The 24,234-nt window shown below is 42.6% G+C and overlaps 1 long non-coding RNA gene across 3 annotated transcripts; it reads left to right on the top strand.

Moving 5' to 3' along the window:
- The first annotated feature begins 14,126 nt into the window (after positions 1-14,126).
- LOC144330635 (uncharacterized) lies at positions 14,127-24,050 on the top strand. 3 transcript variants are annotated; one of them, XR_013396969.1, is made up of 4 exons: positions 14,127-14,329; positions 22,089-22,207; positions 22,573-22,773; positions 23,846-24,050. It is a non-coding gene; the product is annotated as an uncharacterized LOC144330635 (long non-coding RNA). The 3 variants fall into 3 exon arrangements; XR_013396967.1 differs by lacking the exon at positions 14,127-14,329 and adding an exon at positions 15,327-15,566; XR_013396968.1 differs by lacking the exons at positions 14,127-14,329; positions 22,089-22,207 and adding an exon at positions 15,344-15,566 and having other exon boundaries at positions 23,846-24,049.
- Positions 24,051-24,234: the final 184 nt, after the last annotated feature.

Raw genomic sequence — 24,234 nt, 5'->3', positions numbered from 1 at the left:
CTGGCCAGTATATCCAAATACTGTGCTGGAAATTAATAAAAACTGACTTCATTGGGGATATAAAATTGTAAATTAAATTTGGTCTTTGAACAAAGAATCTGTTATAGGGCTCTCTAATTAGATAAGCAATCGAACACTTTATGCCCCACTCCCTCTCCATGCCACCCTAGCCTTACTTTGGCATCTTTGAGAATGTTTTGGGACTCTTTATTTATGTATGAATTCTTCCGTCTCTCATCATAGCTTGTATAACTTCTTGCAGAGGTGGTGAGGGGTAAAGTGGGTTTAGGCAGGGCGAGGTGGAGGTGGAAGGTTTTGAAAGTCATGCTAAAGTACTCAGAGGCAGCAAACTTGCTTGAGGACCAAGTCTTGCTTACTGGTAGGTTGGCTTGGATGACAGGTTTTGGCCCTCTCAGCATTTATAACATTTAAAAATAGGTGCCAACACTCACAAGTCAATAGATTTCACATTAAAAATCTGAATTTGTGCTTTTCCTTCAACAGGCAGACTTGGTAATTCTGGGCCTACATGCAGAAGGGGATGGAAGTTGAGGAGCAGCTGATTTCTTTTAAAAGGGCCAGGAGCTGTTCAGTTTGCCCCAGTCTCCACCGCACCCATACGCTCAGCCCACTTAATTCATCCATAGTCCCTTTCTGGCTTGTGCCTGTCCTTTGTAGGCATTTGTTCCCTGATTTAAAAAGTTTCCTGGTATATTCATGGTTCTGATTATAAGGAAGAATTGCATTCTCAGAAAGAAGGTATTTTTTTTTAAAAGTTTGTTTACTAATGGTGATACTATTTTAGCTAATATTAGACACATATGTGCTCACGCGCCTGCCTCGCTTTTTAACTTTGTAATGACAGCCTTATTGAGATAAAGTTCACATGCCATACAATTCATGCACTTAAAGTGCATGGTTCAACAATTTTTAGTTATTCACAGGGTTGTACAGCTATCACCACAATCTTATTTATTTTGAGAGAAGGGGTCTCGTTCTATCACCCAAACTGGTGTGCAGTGGCCCAATCATAGCTTACTGTGGTTTCAAACTCCTGGGCTCGAGTGATCCTCCCCACTTCTGACTTCTGAGAATCTGGAACTGCAGGCGTATGCACCTGGCTCATTTTAGAAAACCTTTTAGAGACAGGGTCTCACTATGTTGCCTACGCTGGTCTTGAACTCCTGGGCTCAAGCCATCCTCCCACCTCAGCCTCCAGAGTAGCTGGGATTGAGGGTGTGAGCTGTGGTGCCTGCCCACAATTAATTTTAAAACATTTTAATTTCCCTCCAAAGAAACCCTGTACCTATTAGCAGTTATTCCCCATTTCCCACAACATAGTCAGCCCTTGGCGAACATCAACTTACTTTCTGTCTTTATGAGTTTGCTTATTTTGGCCATTTCATATCAATGGAATCATACAATGTGTGGTCCTTTGTCCTGGCTGCTTCAATGTGGCATAATCACTTCAAAGTTCATCCATAATGAACTTTGGTGATTATGGATGATAATGGTATAGCATTATCAATACTTCACTTGCTTTTATTGATAAATAATATTCCATTGTATGGATACATCACATTTTATTTATCCATTCATCCATTAATGGACATTTGGGTTGTTTCTACTTTTGGGGGGTTGTGAATAATACTGCTATGACCATTTCTGTATAAATGTTTGTGGGAATATATGTTTCTTTTATCTTGGATCTATCTATCTATTGATGGATGGAAATGCTGGATCATATAGTTTTGCTTTTTTTTTTTTGAGATGGGGTCTCCGTCTGTTGCACAGGCTAGAGTGCAGTGGTACAGTGGAACAGTCTCCACTCACTGCAACCTTTGCCTCCTGGGCTCAGGCAGTCCTCCCACCTCAGCCTCCCGTGTAGCTGAGACCATAGGTGCATGCCACCACGTCCAGCTAATTTTCGGTATTTTTGGTAGAGGCAGGGTTTCACCACGTTGCCCAGGCTGGTCTTGGAATCCTGAGCTCAAGCAATCCACCCGCCTCGGCCTCCCAAAGTGCTGGGATTACAGGCATAAACCACCACACCCAGCCTTCATATAGTAATTCTATTCTCACCATATGAGGAACTGCGGAATTGTTTTTCAAAGTGGCTGCACCATTTAATTAATTAATTAATTAATTATTATTTTTTGAGATGGAATTTTGCTCTTGTTGCCCAGGCTGGAGTGCAATGGCACAATCTAGACTCACTGCAACCTCTGCCTCCTGGGTTCAAGTGATTCTCCTGCCTCAGCGTCCCTAGTAGCTGGGATTACAGGTGTCTGCCACCACGCCTAGCTAATTTTTTGTATTTTTAGTAGAGATGGGGTTTCACCATGACAAGGCTGGTCTCGGACTCCTGACCTCAGGTGATCCTTGGCCTCCCAAAGTGATGGGATTAGAAGAGTGAGCCACTGTGCCCGGCCAGCACCATTTTATATTCCTGCCAACAGTATATGAAGTTTCAGTTTCTCCACATCCTTATCAGTACTTGTTATCTGTCTTTCTCTCTTTTTCATTATAGTCATATCAGTGTGTGTGAAGTGGTATCTTACTGTACTTTTTGACTTACCTTTCTTTTTTTTTTAATTTTTTTTGAAACAGGGTCTTTTCTGTCACCCAGGTTGGAGTGCAGTGGCACAGTCACAGCTCACTGCAGCCTCGAACTTGAGAGCGCAATTGATACTCCCATCACAGCCTCCTGAGTAGCTGGGACAGCTGGGACTACAGCCATATGCCCCCATGCATGGCTAATGGTTGTATTTTTTGCATAGCGAGTGTTTCACCATCTTGCCTAAGCTGATATTGAACTCCTGGGCTCAAGCAATCTGCCCTGCCTCAGCCTTCCAAAGTGATGGGATTATAGGCATGAGCCACCATGCCCTGCCAACACTGAGCAACTTTCTATGCGCTTATTGGCCATTTGCCAGGCCTATTGTAAGTGCTTAGGTCTAGCAAGGCTTTACTCCATGACAGCCTTGGGGATAAGTACTATTGATACTACCCTTTCCTATCACATGCCAGGCTCAGACTTTTAGTTGCAAGTTTTCTTGTCAACAAATAAAATGAATACTATTCAATGCAAGGACATTTTAGTTCTGACCCAACTGTCAATGTATAGTTAGCACTTAATAGTCAGTACCTCAGTAATTCCTATTTATCCTGTTTTTCCTGACTCAGAAACTTGGTACGTGCTATTTTTTCCTTGATTAATTATTTCCTTGGTTAATTTAAAAATTTAATTTTTATATTTAAGTTTTCTATTTAATTTTTTTCTGGCTATTTCTTTTTAAATTTTATTATTATTATTATTTGAGATGGAGTCTCGATCTGTCACCAAGGCTGGAGTGCAGTGACATGATCTTGGCTCCCTGCAGCCTCCACCTCCCAGGGTTCAAGCGATTCTCTTGCCTCAGCTTCCTGAGTAGCTGGGACTACAGGCATGCACCACCACACCCAGCTATTTTTGTATTTTTAGTGGAGATGGGGTTTCACCATGTTGGCCAGGCTGGTCTCAAACTCCTGGCCTCAGGTGATCTGCCTGAGTGCTGGGATTATGGGCGTGAACCACCACACCTGGCCTTTCCTGGCTATTTCCTTGATGAATTTTTTCCTTGGCTGATTTTTGTTTATCCTCTACATTTTCAAAGAGACTTTCCTGACCTTCCTGTCTAAATTAGGACCCTTATTCTTTCTCACAGCCCTGTGGATTTACCATAATAACATTCATTTATTTTTGTGCCTTTACATTTTCTTATCTTTCTTTTAAATGAAAGTTTTTGTTTTATAAATTTGTAATCATGCTATAAATGTTCCTTTGTATCTGCCTTTTTTCCCATTTCACATTGTGTTACAAAAATTGTCAGCATCATCGAAAGCAAATGTTAAATGGCTGCACAATAGTCTATTAGGTGATTATAAAATACCTCATTTAATCATTTCCTTTTTAAAATTTGAAATGTGTCATTGATTTGCTATGGTAAATAACACTGATATGAACATCTTTGGGAATAAAGCTGTTTTTAATATTTAGCATTCTTTCCTTAGTGTAGAATCCAGAATTATTGAGTCAGAGGCATTCGTAAAGTCCTTAATTCATATTGCTAAAGCTTGAGGAAAAAAGGAGATGTTGTAATTTGCACTGCCTTAGGAATATATGGGTGTGCTATACTAACCAGACTCATGTCAGTACTGTTTATTATCCTTTTAAAAGGAGCATTGCTGTAGTCTGCGTTTCTTTTACAGTGGAAATGCATCTAATAATTGCACAAATGACAGAAGCATATCTTAATTGATACGCCAATTAAAAAATAGATAGTACATTATTAGTGCATTTTCCTAAAGGAGCCCAAGAAAGACTGAATAGGAGCATTTGTAGGTGAGGATAAGAGAATGAAGTGACCTGAACAGGCTTGAGAAAATTGCTGATAATGGGATTTGCAGATAAGGCAGAAGGACACATGGCTGGACGATCAGTCCGTAGCTCATTTTTTATGCCTTATCAGAATAGAGGGCTGCTCCCCTGTAAATGATGGCTACACCTGGCAGTGTAATAAAAATTGCTGTGGGTGGATGGGAAGAGCTGCAGAGACGGCTCCCAATGCATAAGACACAGAACTGAAGATGCTGGCAGTTGCAATGAAAGGAGCCTTACAGAACACTGAGAGGTTAGGAGTTTTCAGACATTTTATTGGATTTATTTTATTTTCATTTTTTTTTCTTGAGACAAGGCCTCACCTCTGTCACCTGGCTGAAGTGCAGTGGCATGATCACGGCTCAACGCAGCCTCAACCTCCTGGGCTCAGGTGATCCTCCCACTTCAGCCTCCTGAGTAGCTGGGACTACAGGTGTACACCACCACACCTGGCTAATTTTTGCATTTTTTTGTAGAGATGAGCTTTCACTGTGTTGGCAAGGCTGGTCTCGAACTCTTGGGCTCAAGTAATCCACCCACCTTGACCTCCCAAAGTGCTGGGATTACAGGCATAAGCCACTATGCCCAGTCTTTATTTGGTTTATTTTACAAGTGGACTATGTTTTTTTTCTCTGTAAAATCTCAACATGAAACCTGGGGTGGGGATGGACAGGGGAAAGCAGAAGGGTGATTTGGTCCACTCTCTCACTCATCAAGGGCCTTGAGATTTCTTTTTTTTTTTTTTGGAGACGGAGTCTCGCTCTGTTGCCCAGGCTGGAGTGCAGTGGCCGGATCTCAGCTCACTGCAAGCTCCGCCTCCCGGGTTCACGCCATTCTCCTGCCTCAGCCTCCCGAGTAGCTGGGACTACAGGCGCCCGCCACCTCGCCCGGCTAGTTTTTTTGTATTTTTTAGTAGAGACGGGGTTTCACCGTGTTAGCCAGAATGGTCTCGATCTCCTGACCTCGTGATCCGCCTGTCTCGGCCTCCCAAAGTGCTGGGATTACAGGCTTGAGCCACCGCACCCGGCCAGGCATTAAGATATTGGCCACTGTCTCCGGGTGAGATTAGTGTTATTATTATTATTTTAAGACGAAGTTTCAATCCTGTCGCCCAGGGTGGAGTGCAGTGGCACGATCTTGGCTCACTACAACCTCTGCCTCTCCAGGTGTGATTATTAATGCAGTCCCAGAGACATATTGAAAGGATGGAGAGATTTTCAGTCTTTGACTCTCCAATAAGCACTTACATGTGTTCATCATTTAGTCCCCACAGCAACCCAATCAGATGAGTGCCTATTTTATTTACATTTTACAAAAGAGGTAACTGCAATGTGGGAAAGTGAGTTTGCCTGGGACTCAAAAATAAATGGTACCAAGGTTGGCAGATCACTCGAGGCCAGGAGTTCAAGACCAGCCTGGGTAATGTGTCAAAAGCCAGTCTCTACTAAAAATACAAAAATTAGCCAGGTGTGGTGGTGCATGCCTTTAGTTCCAGGTACTCGGGAGGCTGAGGCAAGAGAATCACTTGAGCCCAGGAGGCAGAGGTTGCAATGAACCAAGGTCATGCCACTGCACTCCAGCCTGGGTGTCAGAGTGACACTATCTCAAAAAAAAAAAAAAAAAAAAAAAAAAGAGTAAATGGTGGAACAGGGATTCAAATTCAGGCAGTGTGAAGAGGACAGGATGGAGATTTTGAAACTGGAGAGCATAAGCCAAGCTTAAGTGAATTATCACTGGGAAAATGTGGTTCATTTTGGTTCATCTCTAAAGCTAAATTTTCATTGAAGTTGATATTAGCTAACCTTGGCTTCCTGAAAGATGTCAACTAAATCAAGCAGTTGAAGTAAGCAGAAGAGATGGATGGCAGGGAAGGTCAGGAGACCCTCACTTAGCCATTTGAGAGCAAGAGCCTGAAGAAATCAATAGGCCATTCCTATTAACTGTCCATTCACTTGTTCTTCCTCAGATTCGTACTTTCTGAACTAGGCAGTGTGGTGGTTAGAGAAGAGAGGACATCAGGTTCCAATGCTTTTGTCCCTACTCCATAAATCTGTACTACTCAAACTCTCTCAGCCTCCATCCTTTATCTTTAAAACAGGGATAGTAACAGTACCTACCTCATGGAATTCTTGGGAGGAATAAGTAAGATAATGCATATAATGCGCTTATAGTACCTGGCACATATATGTTCAATCAACGTAAACTTAATATTTAGTAATTTTTTTTCAACAAATGTTCACTTAGCTTTACTTGTGCACTATTGGGTTGGTGGAAATGTCTTGGATGTCCCACTAATGGATTAGATAAAATTCTGTGGGTAAAGGTTTTAGCTGCAAAACCCTCTTGTCATGAAATGTGTTTAAAGGTAAGAATTTTGGAAGGATGGGACTGTATAACTTACCTATGATACAGATTGTTCAGGAGAAAGAGAATGGCACAAAGTCCTTTGAGAAAACAGAGTAAGCAAGGTCTTCTTGACATGGATTGTAAATTATGTGCCTTTCATTTTTATTTATTTCGAGGCAGGATCTCTCACTCTCACCCAGGTTGGAGTGCAGTGGATCATGACTCACTGCTGTCTTGAACTTGCCAGGCTCAAGCGATCTTCCTACCTCAGCCTTCTGAGTAGCTGAGACTACAGAGATGTGCAGAGACAGGGTCTAACTATATTGCCCCGGCTAGTCTTGAACTTCTGGACTCAAGCAATCTGCCCGCTTCAGCCTGCCAAAGTGCTGGGATTACAGGTATGAGCCAAGATGGCCTATGTGCCATTTAGCTGTCTATGATGAACAAAAGGAAACAACCAAAACACTAACACTTCTTTGCTACTTAAAGTCAAAATGAGGACGTTTGTCAGAAAGCTATGTTTACCCCCGTCTCTGCGAAAGCGGAGTTGAATGAACTGGAAAGAATTTGGGCCATAAAACAAGGTCCCTGAATTAGCAGATCACCTTCTGTGAATAAATCATCTAAATATTACACCAGAACTCAAACAAAATTTCATGTCTCTGAAGTGACACTTTGAATCATTTTTCCTGTGATTAAAAAAAAATGGTCAGGCGTAGTAGCTCATGCCTGTAATCCCAGCACTTTGGGAGGCCGAGGCAGGCATATTGCGAGTCCAGGAGTTCGAGACCAGCCTGGCCAACATGGCAAAACCCTGTCTGTACAGAAAAATACAAAAATTAACAGGCATGATGGCACATGCCTGTAGGCCCAGCTAATCAGGAGGCTGAGGTTTGGGAGGATCGCCTGAGTCCAGGGAGGTCGAGGCTGCAGTGAGCTGAGATTGTGCAACTGCACTCCAGCCTGGGGGGACAGAGTGAGACGCTGTCTCACTATATTGGAGGGCGGTGACTGATCACAGCTCACTGCAGCCTCGACGTCCCAGACTCAGGTGATCCTCCCATCTATCTCAGCCTCCCTAGTATCTAGGATTACAGACTTGTGCTACTACACCTGGCTAATTTTTTCTGTTAAGAGATGGGGTCTCACTATATTGTCCAGGCTGGTCTCAAACTCCTGTGCCCAAGGGATCCTCCTGCCTTGACTTCCCAAAGTGCTGGGATTACAGGCATGAGCCACATGCCTGACCCTATTAAGTAATATTTTAAAAAAATATTGAATTTGGCTGGGTGTGGTGGCTCACACCTATAATCCCAGCACCTTGGGAGGCAAGGGTGGGTTAATTGCTTGAGGCCAGGAGTTCAAGTCCAGCCTGGCCAACAGAGAAGAGCTCCGTCTCTACTAAAAATACAAAAATTAGCCAGGTGTGGTGGTGCATGCCTGTAGTCCCAGCTACTTGGGAGGCTGCGGCATGAGAATTGCTTGACTCTGGGAGGTGGAGGTTGCAGTGAGCCGTGGTCTTTCCACTGCACTCCAGCCTGGGTGACAGAAAGAGATCCTGTCTCAAAATAAAAACGAAAAGAAAAGAAAAGAAAAGAAAACATCAGCTTCGGTACAAAAATTATCATATAAACAGCTATCATTTTTGCAGCATGTGCCACATGCTAATTCTACACCTAGAGCTTGATGCATCATTATTTCATTTTAATCACGCAGCACTCAGAATCATCCTGATTCTAATTTTATAGATGAGAAAACTGAGGTTAGAGAAGTCATGACTTACATGAAGATACGCAGTTAAGAATCAGAATCAGACCTGGTGTGGCGGCTCATGCCTGTAATCTCAGCACATTGGGAGGCTAAATTGGGCGGATTGCCTGAGGTCAGGAGTTTGAAACCAGTTTGGCCAACATGGTGAAACCTCATCTCTACTAAAAAAATACAAAAATTAGCCGGGTGTGGTGGTGGGCACCTGTAGTCTCAGCTACTTGGGAGGCTGAGGCAGGAGAACTGCTTGACCCCGGGAGGTGGAGAATGCAGTAAGCCAAGATTGTGCCACTGCACTCCAGCCTGGGTGACAGAGCAGACTTCATTACGAAAAAAAAAAAAAAAAAAAAAAAAAAAAAAATTGGAATCAGCCTAGACAAGTCTTGTGTGATGCAGTAGGAGTAGGAGGGTGGTTCCAGTCTCAGTGTTGCTGCAGACACTCTGGATGCCCTACATTGGCTAACTCAGCCTGTCTTTAAAATAAATATATGTGCTCTGCTGCTCCACAACGTTCTTGTCAGGATCAAATGCAATACTGGACAGAAAAACCCTTTGGATTTCTCACATTTCTGGTTAGCTCTGTGGACAAATCCCTTTCTCTCCAGGCTTCATTTTAGCATCTGTGCATTGGGACTAGCTGCATTAAACTTCCTTCCAGCTCTGAAAGTGTAGAATTTTGCATCTTCACACCTCTCCCAGTTCCTCAGTGGTGAATTGGAGACAATGGTTGTCACCAGGAGAGGAAGGGAAGCTGTGAATGCTTCCATTTGAGCTTTGGGGATGAGTAATGTTGGCAATTTCAAAGCCTCATTATCTTGCTCCCTAATGTTTTGCTTCTAAATAACTGTAGTTTTAGGAGAGGGGAGCTTGAATAACAATGCTGGAAATAGTTCCACTGGGGAAGGTGAAGGGTATTTGGAGTTTTTAATGTAGCACATAGTGGCCAAATGCTGCTCAGAGTTTGTCCCTGGAGCACCAAAGTCCCCATCAAGAACTATGCAGTGTTTTGGAATAGAGCCTGTTATTAAGTGGGGGCTGGGTGGCAGAGGATAATATAGCAAGGAGTGGGGGAATACACAGTAGTTACCAGCTTGCGCTTGAGGGTCCAACAGCTCGATTCTAATCCCTGTTCTCCTACTCCATAGCTTTGTGATCTTAAGTTCTCCAGGGCTAGTTCTCCATGCAGCTAAAATGGTAATGTCCTCCTAACTGAGTGTCTTAAGAAAGGAAACAAGATGTTAAGCTTGAAGGCTGGTGCCTAGTTAACTGTTATCCAATTCAGGCTCTTCTGAGGATGGTCTAGTCCTTCAGGAGGCCAGGTGAGCTCGGAAGCTGCTTTGAGTTGACCTTTCCAGCAGAGCTGTGATGTCTCACTGAGCTAGAAACTTCTTGGGCAAGATTTGCACAACAGTGTTTTTCTTTTCCTACAGGCAAATCTAGGCTGGGCAAGGGGAGGGGCTGCCAGGTATGGCCTTATATACATTTCATCCTCATAACACCATAACATTGTTACTCTTATCTCCATTTTATGAAAGAGGAAATTGAGGTGCAAACAGGTAAAAATGGGCAAAGATTACAGAGCTAATAAATGGAGGAGCTGGGTTTCAGAACGATGCTTGCAAGTCATTGTTGTTTCATAGATACCAGATTCCTAATGAAAATCACAGATGAAAAAAAAAAAAAAGAGAGAATCACTGATGCTAGACCTCTGCACCCTCAAGTTTCTACCCTGCCAGTGGCTGCAAATAAATGACAAGAAGCAGTTTGACTGAACTGCTCTTGACCATTCAGAACTGCTGTAAGATTCAAGGAGAAAGAAACTAAATACCACACAAAAGACTGTAGATATGGCAGAAATTCATGCGCCCTACAACATGCCTGTGCAGCTGTGCTGTCAAAAGGTGATACCTGTTTCCTTCCCCTGGATCTGGGTTGGCCTTATGACTTGCTTTGGACACAAAAATGAGATGGAGTTGATGATGTACCAGTTCTGAGCTTAGGCTTCAAGAAGCTTTGTACACTTGTGTTCACTTCCACTTATTCTTTCTTGGAAATTTGCCCAGGCACTGTGGAAACAAATCAGGCTAGATTTTGGGGGAACAAGAGATCATGCCTATCAAAGCCAAAGTGCTCCAGCCAAAAGCCAGCCAGTCTCTAGCGGCAGAACTGCCTTGTTGAGCTGACTGTAGCCCAGCCAAGACTAGAAGAACCACTCAGTGGAGCCCAGTCGAAATTATCCACCTGTACAATTGTAAGCTAAATAAATGTGTGTTATTTTAAAACATTACTTTAAAAAATTTGGGGATAATTTAAAATTTGTGGGCAAGTTGAAAAGATAATATAGCTATCACCTGGTTTCAATTACTCCTAATTTATCATCACATTGTTTGTGACAACTAAGAAAACAGCATTTGTATGTTACTACTAATTAAGCTGCAGATAATTTTTTCAATTTTACCAGTTTTTGCTAATATCCTTTTCACTATTTCAGAATCCAATACAAGACACAACGATGCATTTAGTGTTACGTTTTATTAGTTCCCTTTTATCTGTAAGTTTCTCAGTCTTCCTTGCTTTCATGACTTTGACAATTTTGAGGAGTACTAGTCAAGTATTTTGTAAAGTATCCGTCAATTTGTGTTTGGCTGATTTTTTTTTTTTTCATAATTAGACCAGGGTTTTGGGTTTTTGGGAAAAAAATACTACAGATGTGAAGTGCTCTTTTCATCACATCAGGGGGTACATGATATCCAGTTGACATCAATGGTGACGGATCTCAGCTTTGAACACTTGGTTAGAGAAGTGTTTGCCAGATTATTCCATTGTAAAGTTATTATTTTTCAAAGGGATTACATGCTGGGGTGTGTTGTTACGATAATTCCTCCTGTTTGTGCCTTTCTAAATCTCATTTTTTCCTATTTTTTTGGACTGTTTCCCAACTTTAGTCTCTTGCTTTGACAATCCATTGTAATACTGCTTTCAGATTGACAGTGCTAAAGCAAAGTTCTAAATTAAAAGTTTTGCTTTTTTTTTTCTTTTTTTGAGACAGTTTCACTCTTGTTGCCCACCACCAAGCCTGGCTAATTTTTGTATTTTTAGTAGAGACTGGGTTTCATCATGTTGGCCAGGCTGGTCTCAAACTCCTGACCTCAGGTGATCCACCCACCTCAGCCTCCCAAAGTGCTGGGATTACAGGCATGAGCCACTATGCCCAGCCCGCTTTTTAAATTCTAAGAATCTTCCTATGTCCTGCTCAAATGCCCCATCTTCATAAGCTTTCCCTGGCTCACTCTGTAAACTCCTATGGTATTAATTCACTCATTCATCCCTTTTAGTGAGCACTACATAGGCCCTGGGACACAAAGATGAACCAGACAAAATCCTAGTCTCATGAAACTTGCCTGTAGGGAGATACACAATAAATCTAGGAAACAAATAATTTAAAAATAAATATGTAACATTGGTCTTCTCCGATAACCATGTTCTTGTAGTAGAGGTGGTGGGTTCTAATTTCCATGCATCTCAGTTAACTAATCAGCTGAGAACTAATTAGTAAATATATATCATGCATGTACCACGAACCAGGAATTGTGGTAGATGTCTACAATAGAATTTCTGGCATTGCTCTTGGAGTCACTGAAAGCAAATGCTGTATCATCCAACCCATTCTATCATTAAATCATATAACAGGGACAGGGGAAGGGCTGCTTATTGGTAACAGAGCTGGGACAATGATCTATGTTCATATACTTCTAGCTTGGGGTTCTTTTCAATCTGTCCATTGTTCTCTTGGCTAATGAAAAGGAATGGCTGTCAGACTTGAAAGGCAAAAGGAAATGTACTGTCTCAGTTATGGAGATGAGAGGTTGGGATGACATTTACCCAGAGACTGACCATTCTCTAGGGTCAGATTATGAGGCCAGTTGGTATCCTGTGAATTGAGACTTCCCTGGAATTAAAGCGGTAATCACCAAACTTCCCCATTTGACCTAAGACCAGACATCCCATCTATTTATTTGTTTTACATTTCCCCTACTGGAATATAAACTCCACAATGGCAGAGTCTTTGTGTGTCTTCATTTCTATATCTGAAGCACCTAGAACAGGGCTTGTTGTTTAGTAGGAGTGTAATACATAGCTATGTATGAACACTGACTTGGGAAAGACAGAGAAACCAAGGTCAGTAATATTTTTTTATAGGACAACTTCACTGTGTCCTTTACTCAGCATATTTATTGGCTGGGGCTGTCAGTTATATGCAATAGAAACTAGTATCTAATAAGCCTAAGCAAACAAAATATTATACAACACATTTTAAAAACCTTAAATTTGTTGCTTACCCAACTCCATGTTTCCTTCAGGTACAGTTGGATCAAGGGTTTGATCAACTCCTAAAAACTCTGCCCTCTCCTCTCGGCCCTGCTTTCCTCTGGGCTGGCTTCATTCTCAAGCAGGCTTTCTCTATATGGTAGTGGTTGGTTACAGGAGCCAAAACCTTCCCTATTTTGTTTGAGGACAGTGGGAGTTGGGTTTCTGTCACTTGCAAAAAACGAAATGCATTGACTAATACTCTTTTACCTAATCAGAGCCTGACATGGTGCAGGTATATGAAATGAATGCAATTGAGGCTGCACTTGAGGAATCTGAGTTCCTATGTTACCTTGGATCCAGCTCATGGATCATCTCTGCCTAAGCTCAACTTCAATGGCTTATTAATGAGATTCCACCCTGGGCATATTTCACGTAACAATATAAGCTTATGTGATGGTTCCTCCTGTGGGAATCAAAAGGCCTATGTGTTAAACACTCAGTTTGTTTGAAAGTCTCTGAAATTAGAATATTTCTTTTGTTCTGAAGATAACCCATCATAAACCAATCGAAAAGGTGGGTGTTCTCAGTTTTTCTTAAATGTGGAGGTGGGAGGATCTCCTGCATTTTTTTGGAAACCATCATACGAGGGCTGCAGCGGTAACCTCCAGATTTTTCAGGAGTAGCCAGAGATTCTAAAGATCCCCATCATGACTCAAATTTCAGGTGTTACTACTTTGTTGAAGAAAGCATTTTGCAATTGCTTTTACCTGTTGCTACTCCCGAAAGGCCTATACTAAGGTTCAATGGTGTTCATTTTTTTACAGAGACATTAAAAATTCAAGAATGAGGCCAAGGAGGCCGGGTATGGTGGCTCATGCCTGTAATCCCAGCACTTTGGGAGGCTAAGGCGGGCAGATCACTTGAGGCCAGGAGTTTGAGACCAGTCTGGCCAATGTGGTGAAATCCCATCTCTACTAAAAATACAAAAATTAGCCGGGCATGGTGGCATACACCTGTAGTCCCAGCTATTTAGGAGGCTGAGGCACAAGAATAGCTTGAACCTGGGAGGTGGAGGTTGCAGTGAGACGAGACCATGCCACAGCACTCTAGCCTGGGTGACACAGTGAGACTCTGTCTCAAAAAAAAAAAAAAAATGAGGCCAAGGAAAGTTGGGGAGTGTCTCACAGTTGTACTTACCACCCACCAAATACCCAAGGGGTTGCCTATGTCTCCTGACTTCCCTTGCAAGAAGACTGGCACCAGTGATTGGTTCTGGCCATGGGCTGTGAGGGCAATGATGCATGTTACTTCACAGCCAAGGTTATAAAGAGCATTGTGCCTCCTCTTTTTTTCTTTTGTTCTTTGGGGTGACCATAGAATTGTTCTATTGGGATGATGGAACCACAGGATGAAAGAAGTCTGAATACTGGAAGTACCAAAGAAAGCTGCACTGCAGAGTTGCTTGACCACAAGCAGTGGACTTGTGTGAGTAAGAATCAAATGTTTCTTTTTTCTTTCTTTCTTCTCTTTTTTTTTTTTTATAAGCCACTGAAATTTCAGGCTTTATTTATTATTGCAGCATAGCTTAGCCTATCTTGAGCAATAAAAGCCTGCACTTCTCCTCCAGCAGATTCTTTGGATGGCTGCTGGCTGAGATTTATTTAAACTAGGACAAGATCATCTCATAGTATATATTCATTCATCTTCCAGTTCCTGCTTTTCAGGTTTTGCCTTGAAATTACTTTGGAGCAACACACCTGGCTTGAATCATAGCTCTTCTACTGATTTGCTGGTTAACCTTGAGCAAATTGCTTTACATCTCTGAACCTGAGTTACTTCATCAGTAAAAAGTTGAAAATAGTTTGGCTTATTGAGATATTCTACCATTCATTGCCTTTCGGCAAGCTTCTTATCTTTCTCCACTTCAATTTCTTCATCTGTTAAAAAGAGAAAATATGGTTTCTTATCTCTCTAAGTTGTCCTAAGGATGAAATGAGAAAATACAGAGAACCCAGCCATTGTGCACACTTAATGTCCTTTATTGCTACCTTTTCAATCCATTGAGACCTCCTAATTTTTGCTATCACTCTCTGTGTTATTCCTTTCTTTCCCCCTTTCTCAATTCAGACTTAATATAGAAAATCTTCTCCTTTTTAAGGAATCCTTGACTCTTTTGAGGTTGGTATGGTGTCACTGATAAAGAACACAGTTTCCAAAATAACTCTGAGTAAGAGAATGTGTGTGTGTGTGTGTGTGTGTGTGTGTGTGTGTGTGTGTGTGTGTGTGTGTGTTTAAACTACACCCAAGTTATGAAAGGAAACGGTTGCTGGGAGTAGAGGGCAAAGTTAAGTCCACACCTGAAGAACATACTTAATATACTGATAAAGACTGAAGGACCTAATCATTTGTCTTGAAGAAAACTGAAAGAGTTACCCTGATAAACAGACCAATTTAGAACAATTAAAATCTCAGCCACTTATCTGAAGCCAAACAAGAACAACCTCACTGAGTCTGAAGGTGAGAAGTCACTTAAGTAGAAACTCAGGGAGCAGGATTCCTTGAGAAGGAGGAAATTTACAGCAATGCTTTTCCTCCCTGGTCCTCCATATGTACGAGCAAGGCGTGTACAAGATAGACAGTAATGAGCAGGAGTGACCTGTGTGCCAGGTAGGAGTCAGAAGACAAGAACGGCCGAAAACAACCCCAGATAATGACAGCCTGGGTATGCATACAGATTTTCTTTCTTTCTTTCCTTTTTCATTATTTTTGCTTGCACTTTGTGGTTATCCTTGGAAAGATTGGCGCCCCAGAAGGAAGAGTAGAAAGAACCAATTGACTGTTCTCAAAACAAAACAAAACTCAACAAAGGCCCTTTCTTCCTCAAAGACTATTCCCATGGAAAGTAACCAGCGAGCCCACTTGGAATTACCTGACTGCAAAACAATGCCACTTTTATTAAAGGGAGTTAGTTTTCCACTCGCCCAGTTTAAACATGGCTCCACAGAAATTGCCGAAGCCTTCCAAAAGGACGCTGTCCTCAGACTAGAGACCCAGGCAGAGAAATTAAAGGCTGACAGGAGCACTTTTTTTTTTGAGTGAGCCAAAAATACAGGTTGAGAGGGAGGCCTCTCTTCTCAAATTATGTTAAGAGTCAGATATGTTGTTCAGATCTCTACTGTTGAGCCATGAGAGCTTGTTCAACAGCCTTTTCTCCAGCACTCTGAAAGGGGTATGTTGCTTTGGTTCTGAGGACATTTTAAACCAGCCCAGCCTTTTTAAAAAGCACATTTAGATTTTGTGTGTGTGTGTATGTGTGTGTGTGTCGGGGGTGGGGGGTTCTGCAGAGTATATATACTTAATAAAATGTATTTGTGTTGAGATGGGCATGTTTGCCATCTTTCCTTCTGAAAAATGCACATCGCCTTTGTGCTCAAGGCAAGGAAAGAAAAACCATGGAGGCATTGTGAAAAAGAACCCCGTCCCAGCTGAGGGAGGAGAGCAAGGGATTTGTTTTCTTCTCTAATTAAAATCAGATATGAGCGATCATTATAGCTTTTTGTAGTTCTTTCATTCCGTATCTCAGGAATCCTTCAAATATAATAACCCAAGAGAGGTATGGAAGGTTTATCCCATAGAGCTACAGGGAAATAGAGACTTTTTTTTCCCCCCAAAAGCTAAATCTGAAAATGTGACTAGAGAGCTGTGTTAGGAGCTGCTTGATTATCGTGAATTGAATTCTTGATCAAACGTGCACTTTGTTTTTTTTTTCGTTTGTTTGTTGTTTTGAGACAGAGTCTCGCTCTGTCACCCAGGCTGGAGTGCAGTGGCACAATCTTGGTTCACTTCAACCTTCCCCTCCCAGGTTCAAGTGATTCTCCTGCCTCAGCCTCCTGAGTTGCTGGGACTACAGGTGTGCACCACCACGCCTGGCTAATTTTTGTATTTTTAGTAAGGATGGAGTTTCGCCATGTTGGCCAGGCTGGTCTCAAACTCCTGATCTCAGGTGCTCTGCCTACCTTGGCCTCCCAAAGTGCTGGGATTACAGGTGTGAACCTGAATCTTAAAATAATAATTAAAAAAAAATTAACAAAGCCATCAACCAAGGGTTCTCCTAACTCCAGCCTTTGCAGAAAAGTGATTCATTGCCATTCAATCTTTTTAAAGATGAGTAAGGTTTCTTCAAATCTTAGTGTATTTTATTTTGTAAAAGAAAAAAAAAAGGCGGAGATTGGTGGCTCACACCTGTAATCGCAGTACTTTGGGTGGCCTGGAGTTTGAGACCAGCCAGGGCAATACAGTAAGACCGTGTGTCTACAAAATTTAAAATTTGGCCAGGCGTGGTGGCTCATGCCTGTAATCCTAGCACTTTGGGAGACCAAGGTGGTCAGGAGTTTGAGACTAGCCTGGCCAGTATGGTGAAACCCCATCTCGACTAAAAATACAAATATTAGCCACGCATGGTGGTGGGAGCCTGTAGTCCCAGCTACTTGGGAGGCTGAGGCAGGAGAATTGCTTGAACCTGGGAGGTGGAGGTTGCAGTGAGTCGAGATCGTGCCACTGTACTCCAGCCTGGGCGACACAGCAAGACTCTGTCTAAAAAAAAAAAAAAAAAAAAATTGCCTGTAGAAAAAGATGTTAGCCAGGCAAGGTGGCTCACGCCCGTAATCCCAGCACTTTGGGAGGCTAAGGCGGGTGGATCACTTGAGGCTAGGAGTCTCTCTCTACTAAACATACCAAGTACCAAAATTAGCTGGGTGCGGTGGCACATGGTAATCCCAGCTACTTGAGAGGCTTAGGCACGAGAATTGCTTGACCTCTGGAGGCGGAGTAAGACTCTGTCTCAAAAAAAAAAACAAACAAAACAAACAAAAAAAAATTAGCCAGGCATGGTGGCACATGCTAGTTTTTTACTCAGGAGGCTGAGGTGGCAGGATTGCTTGAGCCTAGGAGGTCAAGGCTGCAGGGAGCTGTGATCACACCACTGCACTCCAGCTTGGGCAACAGAGTGAGACCCTGTCTCAAAAACAATACAAAACTAAAAAAGAACACTATCTACTACACTTCTAAGTCAAAATTCACATCAAGACTTATCATGCTGGTCCTCCAACCAAAGAGACCCATCTAAGTGAAATTCAGAGATGGCTGAAATTCTAAGATGAATTCTCAAAAGAAATGGGGCTGGGCGCAGTGGCTCACGCCTGTAATCCCAGCACTTGGGGAAGCTGAGGTCAGGAGTTCGAGACCAGCCTGGTCAACATGGAGCACATGCTGTGCAGATACGGCTATGAGAAATAAGTAACCAACATGGACGTTGATGACAAGTTTTGAGACACTTTGTAAACTGTGATCTCTGTACAATACATTTCAATACTTTCACTCAGAGGTTGACTGGAAGCTAAGAGTATTCCATCCCACCTTGCTTCTTGCAGCCTAGAGGCTGGCTGATCTCATTTGTGCATGATTTAGTTTCTCAAGAGCTGCAGACGAAATGGCATCTGATCATTTGTCTCCTGCTTTCTATGTTGCCTCGCATTAATTAAAAGCATTACTCTGTAATTCTCTCATTTATGCAGAAAATATCTTGCTATATATATACCAAGTCAAATGTTTGGCAGTGGTGGCACACATAAACAAGACCTGGCTTTTAACCCTCAAGACACTGTATCTATAAAAAATAATTTAAAAAAATTAGTGGGGCATTGTGACACACACCTATGTTCCCAGGTATTCAGGAGGCTGAGGTGGGAGGATCATTTAAGCCTGGGAAGTTGAGGTTGCAGTGAGCCGTGATTGCACCACTGCACTCCAGACTTGGCTACAGAGTGAGACCCTGTCTCAAAAATTAAATAAATAATAAAAAATAAAGTGAGAAACATGCATGCAGAAATGACTGCAATGAGAAATGGTGAGTGCAACGAAGGGGGTTAAAGCCATAGTGCATGGTGGCCCGAAGGTGTCTGCAGTCAGCCTCGGTCTTGTGATTCTCTCCTGTTTGTCATTTCTGTGTCACAGATTGAGGGACATTATAAGAAGTGCTTGGGCCAGGTGCGGTGGTTCACTCCTGTAATCCCAGCACTTTGGGAGACTGAGGTGGGCAGATCACAAGGTCAGGAGTTTGAGACCAACCTGGCCAATATGGTGAAACTGCGTCTCAACTAAAAATACAAAATTAGTCGGTCATGGTGGTGGATGCCTGTAGTCCCAGCTACTTGGGAGGCTGAGGCAGGAGAGCTGCTTGAACTTGGAGGTGGAGGTTGCAGTGAGCCAAGATCGCGCCACTGCACTCCAGCCTGGGGAAGAGTGAGACTCCGTCTCAGAGAAAAAAAAAAAAAAAAAAAGAATTGCCTGTAGAAAAGATGTTAGACAGGCCAGGTGGCTCACGCCTATAATCCCAACGCTTTGGGAGGCTGAGGCGGGTGGATCACTTAAGGCCAGGAATCTGTCTCTACTAAAAACACCAAAATTAGCTGGGCATGGTGGCGCATGGTAATCCCAGCTACTTGAGAGGCTTAGGCACAAGAATTGCTTGAACTCTGCAGGCAGAGGTTACAGTGAGCCAAGATCGCACCACTACACTCCAGTCTGTGCGACAGAATGAGACTCTGTCTCAAGAAATAAAAATAAATAAAATAATAAAAATAAATAAATAAATAGAAAAGATATTGTGGAGCATGTTGTTCATTTTTTTTTTTTTTTTTAAAGACAGAGTTTCACTCTGTCACCCAGACTGGAGTGCAGTGGTGTGATCTCCGCTCACTGCAAGCTCTGTCGCCTCCCGGGTTCACGCCATTCTCCTGCTTCCTCAGTAGCTGTGACTACAGGCACCTGCCACCACACCAGGCTAATTTTTTGTATTTTTAGTAAAGACGGGGTTTCACCATGTTAGCCAGGATGGTCTCCATCTCCTCACCTCGTGATCCTCCCGCCTCGGCCTCCCAAAGTGCTGGGATTGTAGGCATGAGCCATGGAGCCCAGCCTTTGTTCAATTTTTGTACATTGTGTGCCTCTTTAGGAGAACCCTAGAGGCAATTGTCCACCTGACTTCAGAATCAGAAGTAGCTCTAATTTTCCTGAGAAGTGGTGCAGTTTTGCCTTATGGTTGCTGACTGAGACTGGATCAGGTTCCCTTTTTTTGTATCAGCTGCTGGTACAAAATAGAGAGTTGAGAGCCAAAATTGTACCCCTAGCACCTGTCAGTAACTTAAGGTATGTGTAGAGCAACAGACAGGGTCTCGCTCTGTACTCTGTTGTAATTTCCTGCACTTGGTTTTTATTTTTTTTCTTTCATTTTCCATGCCTTTTAATTTGTGTCATTTTTGCTCTATTTTTAAAAAAGCCTCCATAAATATCTCTAGTATAAGGCAGACTATACACACGATAATACTATATAATGATAATAACAAAACCCTCCCTGTCTCAGGAGGGGACAAATGATAGGGGAGGTGAACTGGATAGTGGAGCAGGATATTTCAGGCAGAATGAACACCATCTCAAAAAGCAAAGAAATGTGAAATGGACGCGAGTTCTGGCTTCCATTTTTGTGTCATGAAAGGAATTCAACTAACAACACATTCCCCCTTGCCCCCTTAACATTGTCTTCTTGTTTTATCAAGTGCATTCTGGATATTTCTTTTTTTTTTTTTTTGAGACGGAGTCTCGCTCTGCCGCCCAGGCTGGAGTGCAGTGGCCGGATCTCAGCTCACTGCAAGCTCCGCCTCCCGGGTTCACGCCATTCTCCTGCCTCAGCCTCCCAAGTAGCTGGGACTACAGGCGCCCGCCACCTCGCCCGGCTAGTTTTTTGTATTTTTTAGTAGAGACGGGGTTTCACCGTGTCAGCCAGGATGGTCTCGATCTCCTGACCTCGTGATCCGCCCGTCTCGGCCTCCCAAAGTGCTGGAATTACAGGCTTGAGCCACCGCGCCTGGCCTATTCTGGATATTTCTAATGTCTTCGATTAGGATGAACAAGCTTGGAGGAGATACTCACAAAGTAGCTTTCTCCAGCTTACACCATCTAACCACTTCTAAGTACACTCTGGGGGCTTGTTAATCCCCATGGCCCTAGAAGAAAACTCAGGCAGGCCCCAGGACTTGCCTAGGCTCTTTTCACTTTATCATAAAGCAATGTCTCAAATGGAGGAATTAAACTACCTGTTCCCGTGTAATTCCAAACTGATTACAGTTGAGGCTTTTGCCTTCTGCTAGCTCAAGAGGGAAGCCTCAACTGGGGAAGGGCTAGAGATAGTTTCTTCTATCTTTGCTAGTTTTTCCCTCCCCCATCTCCCCAGGGATGGAGTTCAGGGAAGGAGTGAGTAGAGGAGCAAGAAAGTTATTGCTTGGCTGACTTTGGCATGGAGATTGTAGTGCCATGGGAGCCCCTAGCATCCACTTTTTCACTCCATCTCTTGCTTCAGCGACCAGCTGTAATGGGATTCGCTTGGAAACATAGCGTATTCTTTGCTTTCTGCTCTAGGGCTTCTTTGCTTCCACCCTGCAGCATCCCAAAGGAATCCACTCAGCCTTTCTGATGCATACATGAGAGCATTATAAACCCATAGAGCAATGTTTGGCCATCAGGGTGGCAATTGGAGGACAAATGATTCCTCTTTCTTTGTCTTAGAAGGTCAATCTTGCAGAGCATCCTACAAAGCTCCTTAGCAAGCCCTCTGGTGAGATTGAGCCCCAGTTGCCCACAAGCAATGAGTTCAATGATGCAAGCTTGTACCAGCTCTTTCTCCTCCCCTTTTACTCTTTCTAACTCCCATTTTTTATTTTAGTGGTCATTTCCCAAAACAAACTACCTGCATGCAAACCCTTGTCTTAAGCTCTGCTTTTTGGAGGAACTCAGGCTATTGGAGAAATCTAGCAATTAGATATCCGTTTAGTTTTTGCAGCAGTTTAGAACTTACTTTCTTACAGATGCTTTTATGAGTTCATTAGGAAACCCTATCCCTGAGGACCTGACATCCATGGTTTCCTGACAGAGCAATCACCTCTTTATTTCCATGGGTCACTATTTTCACCTTTGGCTGCTGAGGCAGGAATGGCTACATAATTTGTGAAGCCCAGTGCAAAATGAAAATGTCAGGATCCTTGTTCAAAAAGTATTCAGAATTTCAAGAAGACAATGTCAGTGCATTACACTCAAGTGTGGGGTCCTACTGAGTGGAGGACCCTGTGTGGCTGTATAGGCTTCATTTTCATGAATCTAACCCCTGGTCCTTTATACCCATGTTTCCAATTAGGTAACTCCACATCAGGTCTCTCCCAGAGAGCTCCACATCTGGCCCATGAAATGCCGCATCCTTTGCCCAGCACTCTGTTGACACTACTGCATTAGCCAGCCTTTTCTAGATTTCTCAGTGTAAGTCATATGCAATGCATGAGTTATTATTATTATTATTATTTTAGAGGTGGGGGCTGCACTATGCTGTTCAGGCTGGTCCCGAGCTCCTGGGCTCAAGTTATCCTCCTGCCTCAGCCTTCCAAAATGCTGGCATTACAGATGTGAGCTACTGTGCCCAGACTGCATCAGTATTTGTGCTAGCCAGACCTCCTAAAGGTCCGCAGTGATCCTTGCCTCTTGATTTTTATGACCTCCTATAAAAATTTAGCCCTGACCTATGTGACCAATAGAATATGGCAGAAATAACAAGGCATTACTTCTGAGGGTAGGTCATAAAAGGTATTGTAGCATTTTGGCTTTGTTTTCCTGATTTGCTTACTCAGGAGGAAGCCAGCTACCATCCCTACAGGACACTCAAGTAACCCCACGGAGAGGACATTGCAGAGAAGAACTTGTCGAAAGCCAGTACTCACTCTGCCATCTATGTGAATAATCCACCTTTGAGTGGATCTTCCAGCCCACATCAAGCCTTCATATAACAGCAGTCCTGGAGGACATTTGATTGCAACCTTGTGAAAACCCAGGTAGGAACTGACCAGCCAAGTTGCTCCTGAATTCCGCAGGCATAGAACCGTGAGAAATTACAGATCATTATGGTTGTTTTGAGTCACTGAGCTTTAGGATGATATGTTATGCAGCAAAGGATAAAACACAGTATTAGAAAGCAAGCCTTCCTTTAGGTAGGGAACAGCTCTTTTCAAATAAATCTTCAAGCATCCTGTCTCTCCATTTCCATGCTTCCCATGGACCAGACATGGCTGGTCATCTCTGAGAGACAATTTGAAGGGTCATGTTAGATCCTGATGAAGCAGGCTGCCTGGAGGGACCATCTAACCCTAGGAGACAAAAGTTGCAGTTGTCTGGGTAGCATTCATCCTGTTTATACACTCAACTCAGTGTGAGAGATTTAAAAAATTTAGTATGAGAGATTTATATGGATATCTTTGCCACTTTTCATTTTTTATTTTTCTTTCTTGTTCTAAGGTTTCATTTTAGAATATGCCTCAACTTTCATTTTCACCGCCAGTTACATTTTCTTACCCAACTTGAAAATCAATGGGACCAATGTCTTAGGATATGTTCCTCCTCCATATCCTCAATGATACCATCTCTATGAATTGGTTTCAGGAAATCTTCTGCGTTGCAGAGCTTAACAGATTTAGTGTAACAACATTCTTATGACAGCCAAATTGGGTAGCCATGGCCTTGGAACACTGAGAAGTCAAAAATAGTAGGAATATTCATTATAAAACAGAAGTCTGGAAAGCTGCCCATGTTCTGAGAAAAACCTTTTAGCCAAAGAACTCAAATTCCCATTCAGATTTTCATGGGTAAAATTCCAAAAAAAGTCTTTTTTTAGCAGACAGAGAGAGAGAGAGAGAGAGAGAGAACCACTTTTGTAGCTGTGACCTAATTCTGCTAATAAGGAATTTATTACTGAGGACTAGATAATTTATTTAGTATCTAATCACAGACTTATTTTCATGCAACAAGGACCTGGGATTTGTTGGAGCCTTCGGGGAACTACAGTACTAGTTACTGCTCTTCTCTAACAACCTGTGTGACCTCTCTGTATCTCGTTCTCTTTCTCTGCAGGAGTCTGAGAATATCTGTTGACCAGAGATAAACTATCAGGAGGCTTTGAAGTGCTGTAAATGCTTTACCTATTTGAGGTTTCATTATTATTTTGTCTTTTACATTTAGTCATTTTCTGGAAGGGGGGAGAAAAACGGCTTATGTGACATTATAAAAACATTAAAAGTCAAATAAAAAACAAGCCAATGCATGATGACTGTTAAGCAAGTTTCTGTTAATTGAATCATATTTCTCCATTGATTTGCATAAATAATGATGATTGGTTTCCATGGGGGCAGGTGGCTTGCAACGAAGCAAAATCACACTCAAAATTGCAGGAAATCTGTAAGCAGTCATTTAAAATACAAAAATAGGTTATGGATATATGAGTGTAATGTGACAGTGAACCT

The sequence above is a fragment of the Macaca mulatta genome, chromosome 8 (assembly GCF_049350105.2).
Source record: "Macaca mulatta isolate MMU2019108-1 chromosome 8, T2T-MMU8v2.0, whole genome shotgun sequence".
Taxonomy (NCBI): domain Eukaryota; kingdom Metazoa; phylum Chordata; class Mammalia; order Primates; family Cercopithecidae; genus Macaca; species Macaca mulatta.
The sequence above is the reverse complement of the archived record's forward strand: the minus strand, read 5'-3'. Positions and strand labels throughout refer to the sequence as shown.